We start from the raw sequence: 17,424 nt of genomic DNA on the forward strand, positions 1-17,424 counted from the left end.
AATCCATACCGGAGGATGAATCGGAATCCGAATTGCAGGAACAAGTATTTGATTCTGACAGTGATGAAGATTTCATTCCTCAGAACATAGCAAGTGAATCTGAAGACTCAGAAGGAACAAATCCAGAAGGTAAGTAGTTATGTGTATTTATTTGTTCTTCCACACACTGAGTTAGGGCCTGTGCACACTAGCAGAATTCTGGCTGAATAGCCATCTGGATATTCTTGCCGCAATACAGGCCGTACCTGCCCGCTCATGGCTGAAGCTCCGCTCCGAACCCCGGGCTGGAGCCGCTGTCAGGGACAGAGCAGCGCTTGCTTACGCGCGAGCACGGCTCCGTCCCAGACAGCGGCTCCAGCCCGGGGTTCGGAGCGGAGCTTCAGGTATGAAACTCCGCTCTGTACCTGAGCGGGCAGGTACGGGCCGGATTGTGGTGAGAATATCCGGTCGGATATTCCGCCGCTAATCCAGCCAGTGTGCACGGACCCTTACAAAACAAAAATTCTAAATATTCATCAACTTTTTTACAGATATTCCAAGCACAACAACTGGGGATCGGGCTCATGCAGTTATGTTGCCTCGTGACCATCCTCCTGGTTGTGGACAGAAAAAATCAGCAAAACGTCCCAGAAATGAGAGAACAACAGATAACGATGGCGGCGAAGGTAATGCAACAACAAACACCAGAGAAGGCGAATCTGAAGGAATACTAGTTTCAGCGGATGGTATTCAATGGAAACCTGTTGAAATTGGAGAACACTTGCCTGGTAGGCGTGACAGCCAAAATATTCTTCGAGAAGCACCTGGCCCTACAGGATACGCCAGAAGAAATATCATTATCGATAGTCCTTTGAGCGCATGGCGTTTATTTTTTGATTCATATATATTGACACATATAAAGAACTGTACGCTTGCAGAAGCATGCAGGAACAATAATTTACAGTTTACTCTATCTGATGAGGAGCTAGATGCATTCATTGCGATATTCTATGCTCGTGGAATATCTGGCACGAACCGTCACTCGATTAGCAGTATTTGGTGTAATGACTGGGGAATACCGTTTTGCAAAGCGACAATGTCTAGGGACCGCTTTGTTGAAATTATGAGGTTTCTCAGATTTGATGAGATATCTACTCGATCGGAGAGACTGCAAACGGACAAGTTTGCTCTATTTTCTACTGTGTGGGACAGGTTTATTGAAAATTGTATTGCGTGTTACAAACCTGGCCCATACATAACGGTGGATGAGCAACTTTTCCCAAGCAAAACTAGGTGTCCATTCACGCAGTACATGCCTTCCAAACCAGATAAATATGGCCACAAATATTGGCTAGCTGTTGATAAGAGGAGCAAATATCTGGCAAATGGCTTCCCTTATCTAGGCAAAGATGACACACGCCGTGCTGAGGACTGTTTAGCTGACCATGTGGTAATGAAGTTATTGGACCCGTTTTTGAAAAAAGGTCGCAATGTTACAACCGATAATTATTTTACTTCAGTAAAATGAGCTAAATAGCTAAAAAGCAAAGGAACAACCATCGTGGGAACACTGAACAAGATAAGGCGAGAAGTGCCTAAAGAAATAAAATCCATGAAAGAGGAATTGTACAACACTAAAGTGTTTAGAAATGAAGACAATTTTACACTTACAGTAGATCAAGGAAAGCCCAACAAAAATGTTGTCATTTTGAGTTCCGTCCATCCAGATGTTGTTGTTGCGTCTGATTCCGCTAAAAAAACTCCAGAAACGGTAAAGTTTTACAATGAAACAAAATATGGAGTAGATGTAGTGGATCAGATGGCACGAAAATATACCACACGAACATGCACAAGGAGATGGCCTGTTCATGCATTTGAAAATGCCTTAGACTTTGCGGGTATAAATGCATGGGTAATATTCAAGGAGATTACCCACCAAAAAATGTCACGCAAGGCATTTTTGCAAACGCTTGTGAGAGAGTTGAGTGGTCCTTATGTCACAGATAGGGAAAAGGGTTCCACGTCCCAAGTTTCTACATGCTCAGAAGTGATGGTTCAAACAAAATTTTGCCAGATCAAAGAAAAGTGCAAGAAAAATAGATCTGTCGGAAATTGTAAGACTTGTGGTAAGTCTTTATGTGGGCAATGTACTGCCATAAATCAAAGGCAATGCCTAAAATGCGAAACACCAAATGTTTAGAAGGTGAATTCTGCGCCATATTTTCATTTTTATGCTCCTCCACCTACATTTTCTCTGCTTTTTGTTCTTCAGTTGTTGTTTATATGTGTGCACTTGAATAAAAAAAAATGTTTGAAAAACGTCAATTATAATTATTGTTATTTTCTGTAGAAAAATAAGAAAAGCAGAAAAAAAACAATCAAAAGCATTACTGTTGGATCTCACAATAATAATACATTACAAAAAATATAATTATTAATAAATAACCACAAATGAAACTTTAAAAATAAACGAAAACAAGCAAGGAGTCAAAATGACTACTTTCAGTAGTTCTAGGCGGGGTCACGAGTCCAGTAGTCCTAGTGTTAAGTAACTTAGATGATGGAAGCCCCAAGGCCTCTGAGCCAGTTGGCAGCTAAGTACGCTACCCCGCCGCCCTTCACGCAGGCCTGACACCGAGCTCCTTGCCACGGCTAGGAGTGCCTATTGACACCGCAGCTCGCCGTGTGGAAATGATGGCGTTAAAAGCACCCGGGGCCGTGAAGGGGCCAGGCTTACAGCAGGTGCCCAGGGAAGGTTTTGGATGCCGGCCGCCTAGCGAGGGCCAGCAGAAGTAAGATTTTTCTCTGCAAAGAAGCTTGTGTAACCAAGGCAGACGGCTGACAAAGAGCTAACCTCAGTGCAAGGAAGGCAAGGAAGGAATTGGGGGGGGGGGTGATTCCTGCTAGGGCCCTGAAATCATAAAACAGGCAGGAGGGTCTGACGCATGGTGACTTAGAGGTTGTAGGGGCAGATAGGGGGTGTTGTCACGTGCGAGCACGTGTGCATGCTGGCTTGTGTGTGAGAGTGCGCTTCCTAGGTGTGGCGCGCTGCAGACAGTCAAAGGGATTGTTCCCTTTCATTAAAAGTTAATCCCCGGCTGCAGGCTATTAGAAAGCAACTAACCGCGCTCTACTCACTTTACCCGGGTCTACCGGTGAGTCTCGCCTCTGCTCCCGGCCTGTGGCATTGGCCGTGAAGCTGACGTTCCGTCGACAGAGCTACAGCCGATCAGTGAGCTCAGTGGCTCTGAGTGGGGCCTTCTGTCTACAAGACCTTTTAAGGAAGCCAGTAAAAAAATTGAAGAGAAGGGAAAGCACAAAAAGACCTGGTCTTGCTGATCACTGGAAAGGGCAGCCGGCAGCCAGACTTCAAAGTAGAAAAGCAGCAAGTGAGAACCTTGTCTCTGCCTACGGCCACACCACCCTGAACACACTCGATCTCGTCTGATCTCGGAAGCTAAGCAGGGTTGGGCCTGGTTAAAACTTGGGTGGGAGACCGCCTGGGAATACCAGGTGCTGTAGCCTTTTGCTTTTTCCTTCCTTCCACCAGAAGGGGGCACTCTCTTCTATGCCTTTTTTCCATTCCCTTTCACAAGTGCACACATTCATTCTCTTTTCTTTTTTTCATTTGATTTCTCTCTTGCGCTATTTAATCTCTGCAAAATACCGGCATCCTTCTGATCACCGTGGGCCTCCAGCATTGTTGCTTCTTTACTTTTAATACTAGGCTCCTTTTCACCAGGACCAGCGTCTCCCGCGTGGCTGGAGGCAACCACCGGTAACCCCAAGCAGAAGACCTTTGCAGGCAACACGACCCTCCCCCTAGAAGAACAGCTCAAAGTCACTGGCAACCATCTCACCCTCTTCCTTCATTCACCCCTGGACGTCTCGCTCCGCCCCCAAGTTACGGGTCCAGCTTGCTCTTTCTGTCACATTACCGCGATGAAGGGTTTAGCCTACAGGAGACCCTGCGCCGAGCCATTTTTGAAGACACCTGATGCGGCGGGTAAATCACTGCTAAACAAACCACACCTGTAGGGACGGCACAGCCTTTGCATGGACCCGGGTCTACCGGTGAGTCTCGCCTCTGCTCCCGGCCTGTGGCATTGGTCGTGAAGCCGACGTTCCGTCGACAGCGCTGCAGCCGATCAGTGAGCTCAGCGGCTCTGAGTGGGGTCTTCTGTCTACAGACTTTAAAGTAGAAAAGCAGCAAGTGAGAGGCTTGTCTCTGCCTATAGCCACACCAACCTGAACATGCCCCTGAACATGCCCAATCTCGTCTGATCTCGGAAGCTAAGCAGATTTGGGCCTGGTTAGTACTTGGATGGGAGACCTTCTGGGAACATCGGGTGCTGTAGACCATTTTGATGAGACCCTGGAGACAGAAGACCCTGCGCCGAGACATTTTTGAAGACACCTGATGCGGCGGGTAAATCACTGCTAAATAAACCACACCTGTAGGGACGGCACACCCTTTGCATGGACCCTTCGGAGCCCGCCCCGTCACGGCCAGATTGCTCGCCACCAAGCGATCCTGAGAAAGGCTGGCCGGGCGATGGATTGAGCAGCGTCTACTGGCCATACCACCTTGGATACGCCCGATCTTGTCTGATCTCGAAAGCAAAGCAGTGCTGGGCTCAGACAGTACTTGGATGGGAGACCTCCTGGGAACACTGGGTGCTGTAGACCATTTTGATGACGTTTTGCCCTACTGCCCAGCTCGGCTAGCATGTAACGGCGCCTTGCCGGACACCGACCTTAAGTAACTTAGATGATGGTAGCTCCAAGGCCTCTGAGCCAGTTGGCAGCTAAGTACGCTACCCCGCCGCCTTCACGCAGGCCTGACACCGAGCTCCTTGACACGGCTAGGAGTGCTTATTGACTCCAAAGCTCGCCGTGTGGAAATGATGGGGTCAAAAGCACCCGGGGCCGTGAAGGGGCCAGGCTTTCAGCAGGTGCCCAGGGAAAGATTTGGATGCCAGCCGCCTAGCGAGGGCCAGCAGAAGTAACATGATTCTCTGCAAAGAAGCTTGTGTAACCAAGCCAGACAGCTGACAAAGAGCTAACCTCAGAGCAAGGAAGGCAAGGAAGGAATTGGGGAGGGGGGGGGTGATTCCTGCTAGAGCCCTGAAATCATAACACAGGCAGGAGAATCTGACGCATGGTGACGGAGAGGTTGTAGGGGAAGATAGGGGATGTTGTCACTTGCGAGCACGTGTGCATGCTGGCTTGTGTGTGAGAGTGCGCTTCCTAGGTGTGGCGCGCTGCAGACAGTCAAAGGGATTGTTCCCTTTCATTAAAAGTTAATCCCCGGCTGCAGGCTATTAGAAAGCAACTAACCGCGCTCTACTCACCCTACCCGGGTCTACCGGTGAGTCTCGCCTCTGCTCCCGGCCTGTGGCATTGGCCGTGAAGCTGACGTTCCGTCGACAGCGCTGCAGCCGATCAGTGAGCTCAGCGGCTCTGAGTGGGGCATTGTGTCTACAAGACCTTTTAAGGAAGCCAGCAAAAAATTGAAGAGAAGGGAAAGCACAAAAGGACCTGGTCTTGCTGAGCACTGGAAAGGGCAGCCGGCAGCCAGACGTCAAAGTAGAAAAGCAGCAAGTGAGAGGCTTGCCTCTGCCTACGGCCACACCACCCTGAACACGCCCGATCTCGTCTGAACTTGGAAGCTAAGCAGGGTCAGGACTGGTTAGTACTTGGATGCGAGACCTCCTGGGAACACCGGGTGCTGCAGACCATTTTGATGACGTTTTGCCCTACTGCCCAGCTCGGCTAGCATGGAATGGCGCCTTGCCGGACACCGACCTTAAGTAACTTAGATTATGGAAGCCCCAAGGCCTCTGAGCCAGTTGGCAGCTAAGTACGCTACCCCGCTGCCTTCACGCACGCCTGACACCGAGCTCCTTGCCACGGCTAGGAGTGCTTATTGACTGCGCAGCTCGCCGTGTGGAAATGATGACGTTAAAAGCACCCGGGGCCGTGAAGGGGCCAGGCTTACAGCAGGTGCCCAGGGAAGGTTTTGGATGCCGGCCGCCTAGCGAGGGCCAGCAGAAGTAACATGTTTCTCTGCAAAGAAGCTTGTGTAACCAAGCCAGACGGCTGACAAAGAGCTAACCTCAGTGCAAGGAAGGTGCGGAAGGAATTGGGGTGGGTGGGGGTGATTCCTGCTAGGGCCCTGAAATCATAAAACAGGCAGGAGAGTCTGACGCATGGTGACAGAGAGGTTGTAGAGGCAGATAGGGGGTGTTGTCATGTGCGAGCACGTGTGCATGCTGGCTTGTGTGTGAGAGTGCGCTTTCTAGGTGTGGCGCGCTGCAGACAGTCAAAGGGATTGTTCCCTTTCATTAAAAGTTAATCCCCGGCTGCAGGCTATTAGAAAGCAACTAACCGTGCTCTACTCACCCTACCCGGGTCTACCGGTGAGTCTCGCCTCTGCTCCCGGCCTGTGGCATTGGCCGTGAAGCCGACGTTCAGTCGACAGCGCTGCAGCCGATCAGTGAGCTCAGCGGCTCTGAGTGGGGCGTTGTGTCTACAAGACCTTTTAAGGAAGCCAGCAAAAAAATTGAAGAGAAGGGAAAGCTCAAAAGGACCTGGTCTTGCTGAGCACTGGAAAGGGCAGCCGGCAGCAAGACTTCAAAGTAGAAAAGCAGCAAGAGAGAGGCTTGTGTCTGCCTACGGCTACACCATCCTGAACACATCTGATCTCAGAAGCTAAGCAGTGTTGGGCCTGGTTAGTACTTGGATGGGAGACCTCCTGGGAATACCAGGTGCTGTAGGCTTTTGCTTTTTCCTTCCTTCCACCAGCAGGGGGCGCTCTCTTCTATGCCTTTTTTCCATTCCCTTTCACAAGTGCACACATTCATTCTCTTTTCTTTTTTTCATTTGCTTTCTCTCTTGCGCTATTTCATCTCTGCAAAATACCAGCATCCTTCTGATCACCGTGGGCCTCCAGCATTTTTGCTTATTTACTTTTAATACTAGGCTCCTTTTCACCAGGACCAGCGTCTCCCGGGTGGCTGGAGGCAACAACCGGTAACCCCAAGCAGAAGACTTTTGCAGGCAACACGACCCTCCCCCATGAAGAGCAGCTCAAAGTCACTGGCAACCATCTCACCCTCTTCCTTCATTCACCCTGGACGTCTCGCTCCGCCACCAAGTTACGGGTCCAGCTTGCTCTTTCTGTCACATTACCGCGATGAAGGGTTTAGCCTGCAGGAGACCCTGCGCTGAGACATTTTTGAAGACAACTGATGCGGCGGGTGAATCACTGCTAAACAAACCACACCTGTAGGGACGGCACAGACTTTGCATGGAGCCTTCGGAGCCCGCCCCGTCACGGCCAGATTGCTCGCCATCAAGCGATCCTGAGAAAGGCTGGCCGGGCAATGGATCGAGCAGCGTCTACTGGCCATACCACCTTGGATACGCCCAATCTCGTCTGATCTTGGAAGCAAAGCAGAGCTGGGCTTGGACAGTACTTGGATGGGAGACCTCCTGGGAACACCGGGTGCTGTAGACCATTTTGATGACGTTTTGCCCTACTGCCCAGCTCGGCTAGCATGGAACGGCGCCTTGCCGGACACCGACCTTAAGCAACTTAGATGATGGAAGCCCCAAGGCCTCTGAGCCAGTTGGCAGCTAAGTACGCTACCACGCAGGCTTGACACTGAGCTCCTTGTCATGGCTAGGAGTGCTTATTGACTCCGCAGCTCACCGGGTGGAAATGATGGCGTTAAAAGCACCCGGGGCCGTGAAGGGGCCAGGCATTCAGCAGGTGCCCAGGGAAGGTTTGGATGCCGGTCGCCTAGCGAGGGCCAGCAGAAGTAACATGTTTCTCTGCAAAGAAGCTTGTGTAACCAAGCCAGACGGCTGACAAAGAGCTAACCTCAGTGCAAGGAAGGCAAGGAAGAAATTGGGGAGAGGAGGAGGTGATTCCTGATAGGGCCCTGAAATCATAAAACAGGCAGGAGAGTCTGACGCATGGTGACAGAGAGGTTGTAGAGGCAGATGGGGGGTGTTGTCACGTGCGAGCACGTGTGCATGCTGGCTTGTGTGTGAGAGTGCGCTTCCTAGGTGTGGCGCGCTGCAGACAGTCAAAGGGATTGTTCCCTTTCATTAAAAGTTAATCCCCGGCTGCAGCCTATTAGAAAGCAACTAACCGCGCTCTACTCACCCTACCCGGGTCTACCGGTGAGTCTCGCCTCTGCTCCCGGCCTGTGGCATTGGCCGTGAAGCTGACGTTCCGTCTACAGCGCTGCAGTCGATCAGTGAGCTCAGCGGCTCTGAGTAAGGCGTTGTGTCTACAAGACCTTTTAAGGAATCCAGCAAAAAAATTGAAGAGAAGGGAAAGCACAAAAGGACCTGGTCTTGCTGAGCACTGGAAAGGGCAGCCGGCAGCCAGACGTCAAAGTAGAAAAGCAGCAAGTGAGAGGCATGTCTCTGCCTACGGCCACACCACCCTGAACACGCCCGATCTCATCTGATCTTGGAAGCTTAGCAGGGTTGGGCCTGGTTAGTACTTGGATGGGAGACTGTAAAATAATACTCTTCCTGTGTTATTTTTTTCTACTGAGGACTTCTCAAAGTATCAATATCACGATATTCTTATGAAAAAATGTATTTATTTATTCTTGGATTGTCCATTAAAAAGAATCAGATTGCAGCAGGTACATACAATAATTAGTTATAAAGTAATTGTCCATTTGTCAATAATTAGCTTAATTGTTTAATTGTTGAGATTCACCCAACTTTAATTGGATCCTGGCTGGTAAATCATGTCTTTGTCCAGCATGTGTCCAGGCCTACATGTCATCTGCTTCTCAGCATGAAGATTCTGTGTCTTTTGGGGTGGGCAGAGCAAGAGAGCCCCCCCTTTCTGTACCATGGGCTTTTATAGCCAGTCGTATGGACACCTGTTCTACATATGGTAGTGAACCAAAAATACACACACAAATAGCGCATGTCAACTAGACACGATGGCTGAGGCATAGAACTCAGAAAAATGATTATCGATTAACATTCCAAATGAATTTCCATAATTAACCATTGAACATTTCCCCCTTTTTGAGAATAAAAGGACTTTAACTGAAAAATCTCAAAAGAAGATACATTCATCAATCATTTTTTCTTTCCTTCTTCCTTGGCAATATCATTAAATTTCCATAATAATAGTAATAGTAATAATAGTATCAATATCGGATTATTGTTATATAATGATGTGAATTCATGTTATGGTAAGCCGTGACTAATATTCATTTAATATGTATAATTATACTTCCCTATATCTAAATTGAAGCAATCGCGGGTTCAATCGTCATCATCTGCTGTCATCGGGTCGTCGTCTCGTCTTCTTCTTGGTTCTTTTATAACACAGTCTTTAGATGAAAACTCCTTTGAAATAAATTACAGCATGTAGATATTGTACAGTCCATAATTGTGCTCATTATTGTTCAGTCCATAAACTGTACACTTTATTAGAAACATCATGTGTGTCAGTTGATAAGAAAACAAAGTCCATGGATGAAATGTAGCTTTAATATCTGTGCAGTGTCACCTGGACTTACGTTGGATCGTCTTTGGAATCTTCCGTGTGTCCGCACTGGTCTCGTGTCACTTTTGGAACAGATGTGACGTCTTTGGTCAGTAAAGCAAGGGTTAACTTGACACTGTTAAAGACGGGAGGGGATCTCACTTCTTCTCAGGTAGACAAAAGAGATTACCTATATAGATTTCCTATAGGAATGACGCTTCAAATAAGACACTCACTACAGACTGTCTCAAGAGAATGATTCTGTTTATTTTAAGATGTAATGTAATTATATACCCCAATCAACGTGGGTTGTGCTTTGATACATGCGTATGAGATGATGTAAGTAATATGTTATCTTTGGCGCAGAATAATTAAATAACAGGTGCTTGTCAATACATCTGCAGGATATTCATGATGTATGATACTCCCAACATCCTTTCTCACTGATAGTACTGAATACAGTTCAGATCATGGTGAACTTAGGGAGTTTCTTGGTGGTGATATATTGGGACTTTATTTTGTGTACAGACATAGGACAAGTATGATAATTATAAACCAATGAGCCAATTCTTATAAAGGTCATGAGAACACTACAAGAAAACAGAACAAACAAAAGTATTGCTAAATAAGGATTATCTAACTGAAAAACAAGTCTTCTTAAAGGCAATGATTCGAAGCTGACCCATTATTTTAACAATTCCCCTCTTTTTATCATCTTGTCATACTGTCTGTCCCTCATGTCCCTACCTAAATTCTAGGCCTGCAAATTAACCCTACTTCACGACATCACGGGGCTTACCCTCCGTATGTAGTGGGATGCCAGTCCTGCTGCGCATCCGTTCAAATTAATTTGTTATCAGACCCACTGTCCCTTACTTTCCCTACCATTTTCTGAGTATAGTTGCTATATGTATAGAGGGATTGTCAGGTATATGTCTACTTTAATATAATAGACTGCTGTGTATATACAACTACAAGTTATATGTTCGGTATCTTTGAGCAAATAGTAGCTGAGAGTTCAGCATCTATCAGGTTCCATCCTCTGCTGGTAGGATTTGCTTTTCAGACCAATGGTTTTGCGCAGAACATACAATCCGATAAGTCTGCTGCAGTAATCTTGTTGCAGAAGATGCATTCTCGCTGTACTGTGGTTATTATTGTAGTAAGGACTTGGGTTTGTTTCACTTCAGTGTCTGTATTAATTTTATATTGGGATTTACCTGGAAAACATTTACAATTAGAAGCAAGAATTTTCTTTATCATCATCACAAAAAGTTTCATGATTATTGCAACCACCACTATTATAAACACAGCCTGGATCAAGAAATGTATGACACCACTTATTCACCCTCAAACTTCCCTAAATAAGTTTAAAGGATTCATGCAAGCGAGCCACTCGGGTAGTGGTAAATTTTCTAAGGCATTTGCCTTCCGCACACCTTCCTTGATCCGCTGTGCTTGTTCTATATCACAGGCCTCTGGCCATGATGAGAATAAGTCGATACAGACAAACACATACTCATAAATGCCTACCTTCGGGAGCTGAATGAAATCTATCTGAAGTCGCTGAAACGGGTATAATGGTCTCACAGTGCACTTTGGTGGCACTTTCACCGTTTTTCCCACATTGTGACATGCACAGATTATGCATCCCTGTATGAATTTAACAGCAGCATAGTGGAATTCTGGTGCTACCCAATAGATCTTTACCTGACTTACCATTGCATCCTTGGACTGATGGGTTGGTCCATGAGAAAGAGTGCACATCATAGAGTACAGGGATCTTGGCAGACAGTATTTGCCATCTGCTCTCCACAGTCCATCTTTTCCCTGTTTAGCTGAGCGTTTAGTCTATTCTTCCTTTTCTGGTGCAGAGGCCTGATCCTGTAGGCTCTGCAAGAGATCCAGGTCCACACTCCCAGACACTTGCACAGTGAATGTTTCTACTGGGAGGGGCAACAGGGCTGCAGCTTTTGCAGCTGCATCCGCCCTCCTGTTTCCCTCAGCCTCTTTTGTGCACTCTTTGGTGTGAACTCCAACGCTCTGTGGAGTTGTGCTACTGCTTCTGCATTCTTTATGGGTTTACCAGAAGAACCAATAAACTTTCTGCTTTTCCATATGGGACCATAATCATGGCAAATGCCAAATGCGTAGCGACTGTCTGTAAAAACATTCTCAATTCTGTTTTCTGCAATTATACATGCTTCAGCGAGTGCTTTTAACTCAGCTTCCTGGGCAGACATTCTAGGGGACAGTGCCTCATCCTTTAATACTTCATTTTGACTGACTATGGCATAGCCTGTATGGGGCTTCCCATCTAGGTAGTATCGGGAGCCATCTACATATAGCTCTAGATCCACCTCGGAAATTGGTGTTTCTTGTACATTGGCTAGTGGTTTAGTTTCTGCGTCCATTAACTCAAAGCAGTTATGCTCAAGGTGTAATGTTTCATCATCAATTGGTTCAGGTATTAGTGTGGCAGGGTTAAGAGTTGTACACCTTCTGATAGTGACATTTGGGAGAGTCAATATTGCCACCTCGTACTTGGTCAATCTGCTCATGGACAGGTGTTTTGTCCTGGCCTGGAGCAGAAGTTCCTGTACTGAATGGGGATCTTGAATTTCTAGTGCATTGTCTAGCACTATATTAGCCACCTTTTCTTTCAACATTGCACAGGCGGCTACCGCTCTGATGCATGAGGGTGCTCCCTTTACAACAACATTGAGCTGAGCAGAGTAGTATCCTAGAGGACGATGTCTACCTCCATATTTTTGGGTGAGCACACTTTTAGCATGCCCCCCTGATTTATGACAGAAAAGGAAAAATGGTAGGCCGTAGTTGGGGATTTTTAGTGCTGGTGCTGAGAGAATGGCGTCCTTGAGAATTTGAAACCCCTGTTTTTCTTTTAGGGTCAGCAAATAAAGCTGACCCTTATTGCATGCAGAGAGCATGTGAAATAGGGGCTGCATCATGGCAGATGCAGAAGGAATCCACTCTCTACAGTAGCTGACCAGCCCCAGGAACGTTCTTAATGCGCTGGAAGTTGTTGGTTCTACAGCCTGACTGATTGTTGTTGTTTTTTTTTTCCATTCTGGAGTGATATGTTTGAGTGGGAAGGAGATACAATGTCCTAAGAACACTACTCTTTCCTTTGCAATTTACAGTTTTTCCTTGGATACCTTGTAACCTTCGTGGTACAAGAAGATTAGTAAAGATAATGTCTCTTTTAAACATACATCCTTACTTGGGGTACACAACAGTAGATCATCCACATACTGAAGTAGCTGAATGTCTTGATTCTCAGGATGCCAAGAGAGAAGTACTCCTGCCATTGCCTCTGAGAACATGGAGGGAGAAGTTGCTCCCCCCCCTGAGGCAACCGGGTCCAGCAATACTGCTTTCCTCCATGGATGAAGGCAAACAGCAGCTGGCTCTCATCATCTATTGGCACTGAGAAGAAAGCATTACTGAGGTCAATCACTGAAAAATTTTGCATTAGATGGAATTTGATTTAATAGGGTATGTGGATTTGGTACTATGGGCGTGTCTACAACCATTAATTTATTAATCTCTCTCAAATCATGGACCATACATTCCTTGATTATACCTTTTTCTAGGTATTTATTCACCTGTAGTGCAATTGCTTCTGTTTGCTCCTTGCTCAGGGGATATTGTCTCATACGTACCGGTGCAACACGAGGCTTCAACCTAATTGTCACTGGGGTTATTTTTAACAGTCCAACATCCGTTTTATCTTGTACCCATAGTACGGTTGGTACGTTACCAGGCATCTCCTGTATGTTGTCATCGAGACCTGTATCCACCTCCTTTTCAAGTTGAATTATTGACATCATTGTTGATATTGTTGTTTCAGATAATGGACCTGCAATGGTAACACCTTTCTTTCCAAATTTAATCATTGCATTCACTACATTAAGAATGTCTGCACCTATTAAATTTCTAGGATATTTATCTGAGACAAGAAGATGGGTACATAAGTCAATAGCATGTGCTATCTTTAACATTTACAGGTTCAGTTTCCTTTTAGATGTGACCCTTCTCACCGTACCCAAAACAGAAACCCTTTGTTTACAATCCTCTGGGTCCATTTATTATTTTTTTTTTTTTCCCGTCTACTTTTCCGCCTAAAGTAATTCGGGTAACTGACTTTACTGTGTCCTTAATAGTGTCCTGAAAGGCATCTGGGTGTATATTTACCATAATTGGGGTGACCTTATCTTTCTTTTTCTCTTATTTATGGCCTGTTCTAATCCTCTGAATGTGGATATTTACTGCTCCAAGGGGCATATAAGCATTCTGGGTGCAGCTTAAACACCTCTGCCCTGAGGTCTTCTCTGAGACCAGTGATAAACATATTTCTCAGAAACCCCAATTCCCTTGGATTATTCAAATTATAATCATGATCTTTAAACACAGCTATGCACCTAGCATGGAATTTATCAACCGTTTCCTCAGGTTCTTGGAATATCTCTGGCATCCCTGAGATAAGGCTTTCTGCCATTATTTTAGTGACTGCATTTAACCGGAGGATAAACGGTTTCCTCGATTCTAGGGTCTTAGTGTCACCCGGTAGCGCTTCTATTCCGTCTCCTACGTGGACCTGTTTAACCTTTTCCACAAGTGGTACTCCACCATTGAGACTACAGAGCGGTACCAGATCACTCCAAGTGGCATCATAGTTCTCAGCTACCCCTTTCACCGTCTTATAATATCCTATCGGATTCTTATACATGTCTGGAAAACTATTTGCCATGGACAATTGTTCTGACCTAGACCATGGTTTATACCAAGTGGTGGTATCCGTTTTACCTGTTGTCCTTCATCCCCCTGTGTACCCCTGGTTGTTTGTGTAATGACTGGGAATGCAGCCGTCTCTGGTTTTCTTTTGTCGAGATTACAGTTTTCACACTGAAATATTGTATTACTATCCTGACATCCTGGGCAGATCCATGTTTTAGAGCGTAGTGCTATTGTTCCTCTTAGCTGCTGAGTGCGGGGAGGGTCTGTGGGCTGCATGTGTGTGCCTGCGTTCTCCTCTCCACCGTCCTCCTCACTGGCAACTAAGCTGATAGCTAGATTTTCCCTTTCTCTCTCTTTATCCTCAACCCCCCCAAGTCCCGTCCTTGCCTACTTTTAGTTTTAAAATTATTTTTTCTCGTGGAGTCATGGTGGGGATGGTGTCATATGCAGGTGAAGGGATCTGTCACTATCTGTAGTAGATGCAGTACTATGCGGGGGAGAAAATTGATAGTGCTGGCACTATGTATGGTTGTTGGGGAGGTAGAAACCTCGGACAGTGATTTTTCTTTCTCAACACTTACACTTGACTCTGACCTATCACTTGGCTCTAATCTATTCTCTGACTGAGCGGAGGGCGCAGCCTGGATTGGACCTTGTTCCCGACTAGGTGTCGGGGGTTGTATGACATGAGATCTGCTTCTGATCACTACCTGATCAGTTTCATCATCATCGGGAATTAAAAGGGGATGATGTCTCTCACTAGTTCTCAACCAGGCTGCAACCTGTGCTCCGTAATCATGCTTATCAATCCATTGTGAATGTTCCTGACTAAACCGTTTCCATCTCTCAGCATCTAGGCATCCCTTGGCTGGCATACCAGCTCTTTTTCAATATCTTTGTTGCATCTTTTACAGCTGCCCTGCCATGCTCCATTCTCACCAGATCACACATGGTGCACCTCGGATCCTTGTTCCTTGATCTGGAGATTCGAGCACCCATAACAGGATTTGTCAAGGGTTGCGATCCCTATCTTCAGTATCCTGCTATATAATCAGCTGGGTCAACCAGTCAGATACGTTAGCTGGTTACCCCTGATTCAATCAGCTGGGTCAACTGGTCAAGTACGTTAGCCAGTTACCCCTGATTCGAGGGACTTAAGCTGAACTGCAACTCTTTGCTCTGCTCTGATGCTGAGACAAGTTTGTCTAAACAAATAAATGTAGACTATTATAAACAAAAACCGTTCCAAAAGCAATCGCTATATATTCTTCATACATCTGGGTCAGAGTCCTCACTTGAAGAATATCCTACGTCTATTCCTGAGTCCGTGCCAATATTGGCAAGATAATTATTATGAGTATTAATATCCTGTCACACAGGCATATACCATCTGTTTTCTATAATATACTGCCACTCTTTACCTATAGTGTGTGGATGTGGAACAATATGGCAGGGAAAACTCGGTATGTAACGTTACTTCTCCTATACTGGTGTGCACTTACAGGGTACAAATGTATTCTTTCCAGAAACGAAGCAGTATCCCTACCATGAGGCTTTCGCTTTCTCACTACTGTAACCGAGCACAAACACTTTTCACAAGTCATGTATACTTTTGCAGCCTATCAATTATTCATTTCTCTTAATCACCACTTCAGTCATTAACACCTCCTCATTCTCCACCACAGCACTTCTCGTACTCCAATTCCTATTAAAATTTTCTAGGGCAACTGGGCAAAATAACTTTATATCCTGTGAATCCTGGATTCTATTTATTGCTCTAGCTGAATCAATATCACAATATTCATAAATGGTATAAGGTTCAACAAAACAATGACTGTTAATATTCACATATACTAACGTAAGGAATGTATTATCTTCCTCCCGTAGCCCCCTAACCTTCAGATTCCACACTAATCTCGCAGCTTCCTAAAATGCGTGACAGCTCCATTGTTGTATTTGCTAAGCAGAGTACTACACACGCATTCAGCACACGTCATCTAATCACTTATATCTCGTACATTTTTGCTATAATAAGCATGAACTTAACACAGTTACACTTAGTATGAACGTTAGTTAAGTTGGAAGCAGCAATGATTGGGGATGTAGAAGTACTATGTATATATTATATGAAATAGTTAATGCATGCAAAAATACAGATATATGATATAGTATTTGAATTAGTAATTTTCCAGTTATGTGAAATTGTTAGTAATAATATATATTAAAAAAATTAATAATAATAATAATAAAATTGCTACCTGAGGGTTTCCCGTTCAAGATCCCCGGAGACTGACCTAGATCGACCCCACCTTTCCCGGAGAGAAATTTGCTCAGAGTGTTAAGGCCACTCACTTACCCGGCCGGGGTTTGTTTCTGTTCGGGATAGGGGTAAAGCAGTTGTTCAGTCTCAGATGAAATTAAAAGGAAAAAAATAGATCTCGCTGAAGGGCCTCCAGCTGTTAAAGACGGGAGGGGATCTCACTTCTTCTCAGGTAGACAAAAGAGATTACCTATATAGATTTCCTATAGGAATGACGCTTCAAATAAGACACTCACTACAGACTGTCTAAAGAGAATGATTCTGTTTATTTTAAGATGTAATGTAATTATATACCCCAATCAACGTGGGTTGTGCTTTGATACATGCGTATGAGATGATGTAAGTAATATGTTATCTTTGGCGCAGAATAATTAAATAACAGGTGCTTGTCAATACATCTGCAGGATATTCATGATGTATGATACTCCCAACATCCTTTCTCACTGATAGTACTGAATACAGTTCAGGTCATGGTGAACTTAGGGAGTTTCTTGGTGGTGATATATTGGGACTTTATTTTGTGTACAGACATAGGACAAGTATGATAATTATAAACCAATGAGCCAATTCTTATAAAGGTCATGAGAACACTACAAGAAAACAGAACAAACAAAAGTATTGCTAAATAAGGATTATCTAACTGAAAAACAAGTCTTCTTAAAGGCAATGATTCGAAGCTGACCCATTATTTTAACAACACTTTCCTGCTTTATATAGCACCATAACCAGTACTCAGTCCTTTATATACAGGACACATATGCCAGGTATTACCTGTTCACCAGCTTTCATTGAAGCGTTGCAGGTGATAAGAAATAGTGTTGAGCCACCCCTG

The 17,424-nt window shown here is 45.3% G+C and overlaps 1 non-coding gene and 5 pseudogenes across 1 annotated transcript; all 6 read left to right on the forward strand.

Annotated features, from left to right (window-relative positions):
- Positions 1 to 3,385: 3,385 nt before the first annotated feature.
- On the forward strand, positions 3,386 to 3,504 carry LOC141267039 (5S ribosomal RNA). Its single transcript, XR_012321058.1, has one exon. It is a non-coding gene; the product is annotated as a 5S ribosomal RNA (ribosomal RNA).
- A 705-nt stretch (positions 3,505 to 4,209) lies between these two features.
- LOC141269268 (5S ribosomal RNA) lies at positions 4,210 to 4,340 on the forward strand (annotated as a pseudogene).
- Positions 4,341 to 4,548: 208 nt separating this feature from the next.
- Positions 4,549 to 4,668, forward strand: LOC141268706 (5S ribosomal RNA; annotated as a pseudogene).
- Positions 4,669 to 5,600: 932 nt separating this feature from the next.
- Positions 5,601 to 5,719, forward strand: LOC141268917 (5S ribosomal RNA; annotated as a pseudogene).
- A 933-nt stretch (positions 5,720 to 6,652) lies between these two features.
- LOC141268520 (5S ribosomal RNA) lies at positions 6,653 to 6,761 on the forward strand (annotated as a pseudogene).
- A 620-nt stretch (positions 6,762 to 7,381) lies between these two features.
- LOC141267532 (5S ribosomal RNA) lies at positions 7,382 to 7,501 on the forward strand (annotated as a pseudogene).
- The last annotated feature ends 9,923 nt before the right edge of the window (positions 7,502 to 17,424 follow it).

The sequence above is a fragment of the Phyllobates terribilis genome, unplaced genomic scaffold (assembly GCF_046119375.1).
Source record: "Phyllobates terribilis strain yellow unplaced genomic scaffold, ASM4611937v1 Scaffold_4__5_contigs__length_816908805, whole genome shotgun sequence".
In the NCBI taxonomy this organism is placed as follows: domain Eukaryota; kingdom Metazoa; phylum Chordata; class Amphibia; order Anura; family Dendrobatidae; genus Phyllobates; species Phyllobates terribilis.